A 12,259-nucleotide genomic window follows, 5' to 3' on the forward strand; every position below is an offset into this window, starting at 1 on the left:
AGATGGTTGTTCCCTTCCAATACTGGGTCCAGGATAGTAACACTAGTCCTAGATGGTTGTTCCCTTCCAATACTGGGTCCAGGGTAGTTACACTAGTCCTAGATGGTTGTTCCCTTCCAATACTGGGTCCAGGATTGTTACACTAGTCCTAGATCATTGTCCAAGGTCAGTTATGGGCAACTGGCGGCCCGCAGTTTTTCTCTTGTTACAATGCCTTCGGAAAGTATTCAGACCCCTTCGCTTTTTCCACATTTTGTTACGTTAAGGACATACCCAAATCTAACTTCCTGTAGCTCAGGACCTGAAGCAAGGATATGCATATTCTCAATATCATTTGAAAGGAAACACTGAAGTTTGTGGAAATGTCAAATGAATGTAGGAGAATATAACACATTAGATCTGGTAAAAGATCATACAAACCAAAAAACATATGTTTTCTATTATTATTTTTTTGCATCATCTTTGAAATGCAAGAGAAAGGAAGACAGTAAAGTAGGATTATAGATGTAATTTAGATGTTGTCCAATAGATGGCATCAGTGTGTATGCGCAACGTTTCAGACTGATGCAGTGAAGAATTCCATCACTACACAATATTTTGTATCAAGTCTGCCAGGTGTTTTCCAAAATGTGCCGAATTGGTTTTCAAGTACATAACTATAGAGAACATACAAAATGCTGTGGTAATACAACATTTTAGTTTGCACACTCCCAGGAATGTCATACATGATGGATCATTAGCTTCCCTACAGAAAATACATTAACTGTCACACATCTAGATGGCCGGGTGGGGTGGGTGTGGAGCCAGAGGTCAAACTGTAGAACCCAGTTCCTACATTTGAATATAAAAATTGATTTTTCAAACAAAACTACACTACATTTTATCTCGGGGACCCTCGGAATGACAAATCAGAGCAAGATTATATAATGTAAGTACATTATTTACCTTCAGAGGTGAATGTACCTAACCAGTTGCCGTGATAATAGTGTTTTGTTGTTGTGCACCATCCTCAAACAATAGCATGGTATTTTTTTAGCTGTAATAGCTACTGTAAATTGGACACTGCAGTTAGATTAACAATAATTTAAGCTTTCTGCCCATTTAAGACATGTCTATGTCCCGGAAAGTTCTAGTCACATATCGCATATTGAGCAGCAACCGTCCCGTATAAGGGACACAGATCCCGTAGAGGTTAAATCATTGTTTTCCTCATCAATCAACACACAATACCCCATAATGACAAAGCGAAAACAGTTTTTAGGAATCTTTGCAAATTTATAAAAATAAAAAAACAGAAATACCTTATTTACATAAGTATTCAAACCCTTTGCTATGAGACTCAAAATTTAACTCAGGTGCATCCTGTTTCTACAACTTCATTGGAGTCCACCTGTGGTAAATTCAATTGATTGGACATGATTTGGAAAGGCACACACCTGTCTATATGAGGTCCCACAGTTGACAGTGCATGTCAGAGCAAAAACCAAGCCATGAGGTCAAAGGAATTGTCCGTAGAGCTCCGAGACAGGATTGTGTCGAGGCACAGATCTGGGGAAGGGTACCAAAAATAGTCTGCAGCATTGAACATCCCCAAGAACACAGTGGCCTCCATCATTCTTAAATTGAAGAAGTTTGGAACCACCAAGACTCTTCCTAGAGCTGGCCGCCCGGCCAAACTGAGCAATCGGGGGAGAAGGGCCTTGGTCAGGGAGGTGACCAAGAACCCGATGGTCACTCTGACAGAGCTCCAGAGTTCCTCTGTGGAGATGGGAGAATCTTCCAGAAGGACAACCATCTCTGCAGCACTCCACCAATCAGGCCTTTATGGTAGAGTGGCCAGACGGAAGCCACTCCTCAGTAAAAGGCACATGACAGCCCGCTTGGAGTTTGCCAAAAGGCACCTAAAGAACTATCAGACCATGAGAAACAAGATTCTCTGGTCTGATGAAACCAAGATTGAACTCTTTGGCCTGAATGCCAAGCATCATGATGAAACCAGGCACCGCTCATCACCTGGCCAATACCATCCCTACGGTGAAGCATGGTGGAGGCAGCATCATGCTGTGGGGATGTTTTTCAGCGTCAGGGACTGGGAGACTGGTCAGGATCGAGGGAAAGATGAACGGAGCAAAGTACAGAGAGATCCTTGATGAAAACCTGCTCCAGAGCGCTCAGGACCTCAGACTGGGGCGAAGGTTCACCTTCCAACAGGACAATGACCCTAAGCATACAGCCAAGACAATGCAGGAGTGGCTTCGGGACAAGTCTCTGAATGTCCTTGAGTGGCCCAGCCAGACCCCGGACTTGAACCCGATCGAACATCTCTGGAGAGACCTGAAAATAGCTGTGCAGCGACGCTCCCCATCTAACCTGACAGAGCTTGAGAGGATCTGCAGAGAAGAATGGGAGAAACTCCCCAAATACAGGTGTGCAAAGCTTGTAGCGTCATAACCATGAAGACTCAAGGCTGTAATCGCTGCCAAAGGTGCTTCAACAAAGTGCTGAGTAAAGGGTCTGAATACTTATGTAAATGTGATATTTCAAGGTGGGAGGGTGTGAGTGGGAGGGTGTGAGTGGGAGGGTGTGAGTGGGGGGTGTGAGTGGGAGGGTGTGAGTGGGAGGGTGTGAGTGGGAGGGTGTGAGTGTATTTCTTGGCTTTCAGTCTCAGTACCTACAATGACACCTTTTTTTAAAGATTCATAGTACACCCTATATCCCACTGGCTATAGGGTGAATGCACCAATTTGTAGTCGCTCTGGATAAGAGCGTCTGCTAAATGACGTAACTGTGCCCTTGAGCAAGGCACTTAACCCTAATTGCTCCTGTAAGTCGCTCTGGATAAGAGCGTCTGCTAAATGACTAAAATGTAAATGTAAATGAGTACTCAAAAACATTTAACTTGCTAGTAACACACTCATTCTCAATGTCGATCCAGTGAAACCTGTTAAGGTGATTGGCAGTAGGGCGTCAATTGAACAAATTCATTGTAATGGGCCCCGTGTAGCTCAGTTGGTAGAGCATGGCGCTTGCAACGGCAGGGTTGTGGGTTCGTTTCCCACGGGGGGGCAGTATGAAAAGGTATGCACTCACTAACTGTAAGTTGCTCTGGATAAGAGCGTCTGCTAAATGACTTAAATTTAAATACCTCAAGCTGGCTAATGAGTCACATTCTCAATGCCCAATTGCCTATACTGTACAATGAAACTAGTTGAGGAGTAATGCAGTAGCTGAAATCAATGAGTATTGTGTATCAATGAGGAGAACATTGTAACGTCAATAGCTCAAACTTATTTATGATAAACACACCCGTTTTTCCAAACTGTCCGTCCAATGACACCAGCTGATGGGTGCAACAGCATTGAATCAATGGGAGGTAGACACCATGATGATGTCAACGTGGACAGTATCTGGAGTCGGGTGTGAAGCAGACCATTGCATGCGTGGCCATTTTCATGACGTCACATCTACTGCATCACTAGGCATGAGTCCCAACTGGAACTCTACAGTATATGGGCCAAGGTCAAAAAGTAGTGCACTACATAGGAATAGGGTGCCATTTGGGACGCTGACACAGTCTCTGATCTGATCTCAGACCAGTTTGAATGGATTCTTAGCAGCTCCCAAAGCATTGTGCCTTTTCCTCTCTCTAACTCTATCTGCCTTGGCAGAATGACTGATCCTATCAAGGCTAATTTACATTGTAGAAGCACACATGGTGACCTATATTTACATTTGTGAAGAATGCATTGACATGCAAAATACAATGTATCGCAGGCCTATGCGAAGCACAAAGCAGATGGTTTACCAGAGTGGGGATACAGTGAAGGCCTGTGCGAAGCACAAAGCAGATGGTTTACCAGAGTGGGGATACAGTGAACAGTCGGAATGTGTTGGGAAACGTGGTAAAGAAAAACATGAGTCTCCCATTAAAATAACTAGAGTCTCCCATTAAATTAACTGGAGGTTCCCGAGTGGCGCAGCGGTCTAAGGCACTGCATCACGGCGTTTCTACAGCCTGGGGTTCGATCCCAGGCTGTGTCATTACCGGGAGTTCCATAGGGTGGCGCACAATTGGCCCAGTGTCGTCCGGGTTAAGGGAGGGTTTGGCCAAGGGGGGCTTTACTTGGCTTATTGCGCTCTAGTGACTCCTCCTGGCGGGCTGGGTGCCTGCAGGCTGACTTCGGTTGTCAGTTGAACAGTGTTTCCTCCGACACATTGGTGCAGCTTGCTTTGGGGTTAAGCGAGTGGGTGTTGACTTGACCTTTGCCTCTCCCGAGGCCAAGAGTGTGCAAAGCTGTCATCAAGGCAAAGGGTGGCTATTTGAAGAATATAAAATATATGTTGAATTGTTTAACACTTTTTTGCTTACCACATGATTCTATATGTGTGTTTCATAGTTTTGATGTTTTCACTATTATTCTACAATGTAAAAAAAATAGTTAAAATAAAGAAAAACCCTTGAATGAGTAGGTGTATCCAAACTTTTGACTGGTACTGTATGTAAATGAGATATTTCTGTATTTCATTTTCAATCAATTTGCAAACATTTCAAAAAACATGTTTTCACTTTGTCATTATGAGGTGTTGTGTGTAGACGGGTGACAACTTGTCTTTCTTTATTCAAGCTGTAGCCTAACACAACAAAATGTGGAATAAGTCAAGGGGTATGAATATGTTCTTAAGGCACTGTAATCGCTGTTGAAAAGGTCTTGATCATAGAATTTATAATAGAAACGTTAAAATACCGCAAACGTTATCAGTTGACTGTTCCTTCATTGAGTGTTCGTTTATCTAGCCTGCACAGTTGTAAATCCAGCTCATATTTCTATAAACCCATTGTATCTATGATGGTCGTTGGAACTTTGTTCTTTTAAAACGTTGGATCTAATCTTTAACCGAGTTCATGGCTCGAAAGTAATTGATGGTGAGTTCACTTGGTTGTATTACAAGCTATTAACAAAGGTGTGGGCACGGAAGAACGCTGTAAACATAAAATTTTCATGGGGCACACACACACACACACACACACACACACACAGGCACACCTTTCGCTGTTATCACTCTGACCTTGAGCTGTCTCCAGTATGCCGTGTGTTGTGTGTCCAGCTGCACGTCACACAGACTTCCATCTACTGTCTACTTAAGTGGTAATGACCGAGAAGCTGGTGTTTGGAGGAAATATTGACACGGGTGTTGTTTCGTCTCGGGCAGGGAAACGGTGCCAGTATATCCTCCAAACACCGGCTTTGAAGGCATTATGACTTTTACGTCATACAGACTTCCATGTACTGTTTACATGTACCATATCCCCTACAACCAGGCACTAGCATCACACCTACATCTCTGTGGCTTGTGTGGGTGTGTCCATCCCCACTAATGTAAACAAAAAGAATACAGGCATTTATTGTACCTGTCCTGTTCTTTCCACCCAGAGCCAGGCACTAGCATCACCCCAACAGCTCTGTTCGTGTGTGTGCGTGCGTGTCCATCGCTGCTTACGTTAACAATAATTTGAAAATGTAAAGAAAATGTAATACATATAATTGAAAAAATAATGGTTAACAAACGACCCAGCGGCCCAGAACAGCCCTAGAGCAGTAGATCAGGAAAAACACTTAATTGTGGCGAGAGAGAGAACAGGAAGACGCCTTGACAGTGTGTCTCCACCCTCATTTAATAGCTAGCTAATACTAGATGCATGATAGACAGATTATTTCCTTTGTCTCTACTCTCTTTGAGTATAACCAGGGGCGCAACTTTCACTGGGAACCAGTGGCGGCTGGCCGATAGAGGGCGCTAGGGCGCCGCCCCCTTAAATAAAATTATTTAAAAAAATAAAATAAAAAATAAATAAAAATAATAATAATAATAATAAAAACATCAGTATGTCAATATTTGTGTGTTTGAAATATGGAATGCACACAGTAATATGTGTAAGATATGATAGAAAATCATATTCGCAACCTTTCCTCTGCCTGTCAAACGCCTCGTCAGCTCTGGGCGATACAGAAAGTGCCCCGAGGAGGCGGGTCTACGTAGCAGTTAAGCCAATTGCTAATTTAAGATATGAATGTATGACATAAAATGTAGCTAATCAGCGATTTTAATTCGAATCCAAGGAGGGCGATTATTTTATCGCCCTCAAGCTCGCCCTGATAAAATAAGGACCGGGCTCCAGTGGCGCCATTTTTACTAGACGACAATGGCGAGCGCAAACGTTACTCCTCCAAGACCCAACCCTAACTCGGTGAAATCTCTCCTCCAAGATCCGTTTGAGAGGAGAACTTTGTCAGAGAAAGTTCGGGTGAAAGAGCTGGGCCCAGATCAACCTGACCTCTCAATCAGACAGCAGGCTAGCGAGAAAGGGAAGCAGTATATGCGCGGCTTCTCCCGTAGCTGGTACACCAGGAAGGCTTGGCTAGCTGGGTGCACTGATGCTAATGCTTTATTTTGCTTTCCGTGCTTGCTTTTTAAAACGACGGGGTCAGATTCAGCATGGACAGGTACCGGAGTGAGGGATATGAAGCACCTGTCGGAGAAGGTAAAGAAACATGAGAACACCAGGGCACACATGGACAACTCTGTAAAGCTAGCTGTATTAGGAAGGGTGAACATTGCTACGCAGCTGGATGACGGCCACAGGATTGCGGTGAGGAAACACAATGAGGAGGTGGATAAAAACAGGCATATTCTATCCAAAATTATCGATTGTGTGAAGTTCTGTGGGGCTTTTGAGTTGGCCTTGCGTGGGCACGAGGAGACTGACTCCTCGGACAACCCCGGCATTTTCCGGGGCTTAGTGGATTTTGTTGCCTCCCTCGACAGTGTGCTGGAGGAGCACCTGAAGACAGCTACCGTTTTTAAGGGCACGTCAAAGACGATACAGAACGAGCTGTTGGACTGTATGCTGTCAGTGCTTAAGGATTACATCCTGGAGGAAGTAAAGAGTGCTGATTTTATCGCCATTCAAGCTGACGAGACGACTGACGTTTCCACCCACTGCCAGTTGGTGCTTGTGATACGCTACATCGATGCTAAAAGTAACGTCCAAGAGCGTTTTTTCGAGTTCATTTTGATCGAGAACGCAACCGCCGACACCATCGCTACAGCGCTGCTGGAGAGGCTCAGCACCATACTCTCACATGGACAAAAGGCCAAACTTATTGCCCAGGCTTACGACGGAGCAAGTGTGATGAGGGGAGCCACCGGCGGAGTGCAGCGTAAAATAGTGGATGTGTACGAAAATTCGCACTACGTCCACTGCTATGCACATCAGCTGAACCTCATCATGCAGCAGGCTACTTCACGCATCCCCAGGATCGGCACTTTCTTTTCCGACCTTGCAGGATTTTCTGCTTTCTTCTCCAGGTCTCCCAAGCGAACCACCGTGCTTGACGAAGTGGTTGCGCATAGACTCCCCAGAGCCTCTACAACACGGTGGAACTTCCACAGTCGCGCTGTAAACACTGTGTACGAGTACAGGGATGACCTCCTAACGTGTTTCCAGACCATCAGAGACTCTGGGAACTTTGATGCCCCGACTGTCAGAGAGGCGGGGGGCTTTGTGAGGATGCTCGAAGACGAGGCTTTCTGTTTTTTCCTGGCACTGTTCCACAAGATCATGCCAAATGTGGACATGCTTTTCAGCCAGCTGCAGAAGAGGAACATCGACCCTGTCTTCATTAAAGCACTTGTCCAGAGGTTCACAGACAGCATGCTAACAATCAGGTAAATAACTATATTTACTATTGGCTGATAAAGATGTTGTTAGAAAGATGAATAGTTCACTTACAACAGTTTAAAAGCCTAAATGTGTCTGGTCATCAAAGTGAGTGATTATCATAGAGCCGTCACAATTATATTTGTTTTAGTATTTTAAAAGGAAAGAGAAGACACAATCAGACGTTGATAATAATGCAGGAAAGTACTACACAGTTTGTAATAATTATTCAGGTGTCCACCAGGTCAATTTCTAGAAGAGGCCTAGTTGTTATTGAAGATTAACTTTATTGCTAAGTGCACAGCAGAACAAAATTATGTTGCATCCCTCTCACAAATGTAATAGAAAAAGGCTTTAAAACGTAATAACATCAGTTAATTATGTACATCACAGGTTAAAAGCAGTTACTAGACATAGTTTGTGTGTATATACACACTATGTGTCTGTCTGTCTGTCTGTCTATATATATATATATATATATATATATATATATATATAAAAAAGTCACTGGTTGTGTGTTGAGGGGGAATTACAGTGAGTTAAGAAGTCTGATTGCAAGTTATCAAATTAAACTTTATTTTTTGGACCCAGGGCCTCAATTCCCTCTTTGTGTGGGGACAGCGCATCTGACGAGCAGCAACAGCCCATCAAGCGACGGAGGATGCTGGGACCAGGAGAACAACAGAGGTTGGCTATAGAGGTAAGTTGTGATGTAATTGTCAGTGTTTCCCCCTAGAACTTTTTTCAGGCCTGGTAGTATGTAGCCAAAACCCTGAACAATCAGCACCTTGGTAATCATATACTTGAGTTGGACATAGGCATGTGTCAGTCAGGATCATTTGCATCAAAATAGCTTAATTGCAAATTAAAGCTGATGATGTATCTTTTACAGGTATGTGATACCATCCTGAGTCATTCCAAAGAGAGGTTCTCCTTCACCCAGCACCTCATCAGCGCAACACTATTGCACGGAGAGTTGTTCCCACAACACAGTGTGAAGTTCCCCGATACAGCGCTTGAAACAACCGTGGAGGCGTACCCCATGTTGAACAAGGCCAAGCTCAAAACCGAACTGTCCCTCATCTATGAGAACAGTGAGTTCAAGGCTTGTAGTGGTGCAGTGCCCCTGTACCAGTTCTTCATGGAGAACAACCTTCAGAGCACTTTCACAGAGACTGCCAGCCTCCTCAAGATCCTCATCACCACACCCATGACAACTGCTGAGTCAGAAAGGTGCTTCTCTACACTGAAAAGGATCAAGACCTTCCTGAGAAACAGCATGACACAGGATCGCCTGAACGCTCTGGCGCATGCTCTCCATGGTGTCACGCTCTGGTTCCGGGACGTTGTTATTGAACCAGGGTGTGTTTGTATTGTTGGGTGTTGTGTGGGTTAGGTTGGAGATAGGGTGTGTTCGTTTTGTTGTGTGCTGTTTGGTTGGGGTGTCTAGGTGGTTGTCTTCCTTGTTTGTATTCATGTGACTCCCAATCGGAGGTAACGAGTGACAGCTGTCGGCTCGTTATCTCTGATTGGGAGCCATATTTAAACTGTGTGGTTTCACCTTGTATTTTGTGGGTTTTTGTTCCAAGTTTAGTCTTTGTTACTGTTGGACTTCACTTTCGTCTTTTGTTTTGTATTGACGTGCTTGTCTAATTAAAAGTCATCATGTTCACTCGCAACGCTGCGCCTTGGTCTCCTGTTATAGACGATCGTGACAGAAAAACCCACCACAAAAAGACCAAGCAGCGTGTCAAGCGGCAACAGGACCTACCTACACAGGATTTATGGACTCCCATAAAGGATTCATGGACATGGGAGGAGATTCTGGATGGTGAGGGGCCTTGGGATCAACCGGGAGAATATCGCCGTCCTCGGGAAGAGCGGGAGGCAGCTAAAGCCGAGAGGCGGCGATATGAGGAGGCAGCACGGAGGCAAGGCTGGAAGCCCGAGAGTATTACCCAAAAATTTCTTGGGGGGGGGCTAGAAGGGAGTGTGGCGAAGTCAGGTAGGAGACCTGCGCCTACTCCTGGACTGACCGTGGAGAGCGAGAGTACGGGCAGACACCGTGTTACGCAGTAGAGCGCATGGTGTCTCCTGTACGCAGGCATAGCCCGGTTCGGTACATTCCGGCTCCCACGTATCGGCCGGGCTAGACTGAGCATTGAGCCAGATGTCATGAGGCCGGCCCCACGCATCCGGTCACCAGTGCGTCTCCTCGGGCCGGCTTACATGGCACCAGCCTTACGCATGGTGTCCCCGGTTCGCCTACATAGCCCGGTGCGGGTTATTCCACCTCCCTGTACTGGTCAGGCGACGGGGAGCATACAACCAGGTAAGGTTGGTCAGGCTCAGTGCTCAAGGGAGCCAGTACGCCTGCACGGTCCGGTATTTCCGGCACCACCTCCTGTCTCCAGTCCAGTACCACCAGTGCCTACACCACGCACTAAGCCTCCTGTGTGTTCCCCGAGTCCTGTGCGTCCTGTTCCTGCTTCCCGCACTAGCCCTGAGATGCGTGTCCTCAGCCCGGTACCTCCAGTTCGGCACCACGCATCAGGCCTACGGTGCGTCCCCAGGGCCAAGCATGCCCTGTTGCTTCTCCCCGCACTAGCCCTGAGATGCGTGTCCTCAGCCCGGTACCTCCAGTTCCGGCACCACGCACCAGGCCTACGGTGCGCCTCAGACGGCCAGAGTCTGCCGTCTGCCCAACGGGGCCTGAACTGTCCGTCTGCCCAACGCCCGTCTGAACTGCCCGTCTGCCCAACGGCGCCTGAACTGTCCGTCTGCCCAACGCCGTCTGAACTGCCCGTCTTCCCAACGGCGCCTGAACTGCCCGTCTGCCCAACGGCGCCTGAACTGCCCGTCTGCCCTATGGCGCCTGAACTGCCCGTCTGCCAAGCGTTGCATAAGCCGCCCGTCTGTACTGAGCCTGCAAAGCCGCCCCGTCTGCCATGAGCCTTCAGAGCCGTCCGCCAGACCGGAGCCGCTAGAGCCTTCCGCCAGACAGGAGCCGCTAGAGCCTTTCGCCAGACAGGAGCAGCCAGAGCCTTCCGCCAGACAGGAGCAGCCAGAGCCTTCCGCCAGACAGGATCAGCCAGAGCCTTCCGCCAGACAGGATCAGCCAGAGCCTTCCGCCAGACAGGATCAGCCAGAGCCTTCCGCCAGACAGGATCAGCCAGAGCCGTCCGCCAGACAGGATCAGCCAGAGCCTTCCGCCAGCCATGAGCAGCCAGATCCGTCAGCCAGCCATGAGCAGCCAGATCCGTCAGCCAGCCACGAGCAGCCAGATCCGTCAGCCAGCCATGAGCAGCCAGATCCGTCAGCCAGCCATGAGCCGTCCAGCCAGGATCCGCCAGAGCCGTCCAGCCAGGATCCGCCAGAGCCGTCCAGCCCGGATCCGCCAGCCAGCCAGGATCCGCCAGAGCCAGCCAGCCAGGATCCGCCATTTAGTCAGGTACTGTCCCTTAGCCCGGTGCTGCCCCTTAGTCGGTGCTGCCCCTTAGCCCGGTGCTGCCCTTATCCCGGTGCTGCCCCTTATCCCGGTGCTGCCCCTTAGTCCGGTGCTGCCCCTTAGTCCGGTGTTGCCCCTTAGTCCAGGTGGGGTTAGTTGGAGGGTGGTCATTGGGAGGAGGCTACTGAAGCAGGTTGTGACTGTGGTGGGGTGGGGATCACGACCGGGGGCCAGAGCCGCCACCGTGGACAGACGCCCACCCAGACCCTCCCCTAGTCCTTATGTTGGTGCGCCCGGGGTTCGCACCTTTAGGGGGGGGTACTGTCACGCTCTGGTTCCGGGACGTTGTTATTGAACCAGGGTGTGTTTGTATTGTTGGGTGTTGTGTGGGTTAGGTTGGAGATAGGGTGTGTTCGTTTTGTTGTGTGCTGTTTGGTTGGGGTGTCTAGGTGGTTGTCTTCCTTGTTTGTATTCATGTGACTCCCAATCGGAGGTAACGAGTGACAGCTGTCGGCTCGTTATCTCTGATTGGGAGCCATATTTAAACTGTGTGGTTTCACCTTGTATTTTGTGGGTTTTTGTTCCAAGTTTAGTCTTTGTTACTGTTGGACTTCACTTTCGTCTTTTGTTTTGTATTGACGTGCTTGTCTAATTAAAAGTCATCATGTTCACTCGCAACGCTGCGCCTTGGTCTCCTGTTATAGACGATCGTGACACATGGAGAAGAAACTTGTCAGGGACATTCCTGACTTTAATCAAAGGGTCATTGAGAGGTTTGCCACTCAGAAGGACAGACGGGCAAAATTCCTGTACAAATAAGATGACAGACACACACACACAGAGCAGCTCTGGCCGCATGTTTCTTTGTATATAGTTGACCTTAGCATAAAAAATCCAGTTATATATGGTACTCTAGAAAGTCTTAATAGTGTCTTTGCTAATATTACTGTATATATGTTGTTTTGTATCAATTAATTGTTGCAGTTCTGGAGCACATTAACAATTAGTCACATTTAGTATGATCATAAAATACTGTATGCTATTCTTCCAGTCAAAGGTTTGAGTTCATCCACTTGATATCCATTTCTATA

Source organism: Coregonus clupeaformis, chromosome 14 (genome assembly GCF_020615455.1).
Source record: "Coregonus clupeaformis isolate EN_2021a chromosome 14, ASM2061545v1, whole genome shotgun sequence".
NCBI lineage: Eukaryota > Metazoa > Chordata > Actinopteri > Salmoniformes > Salmonidae > Coregonus > Coregonus clupeaformis.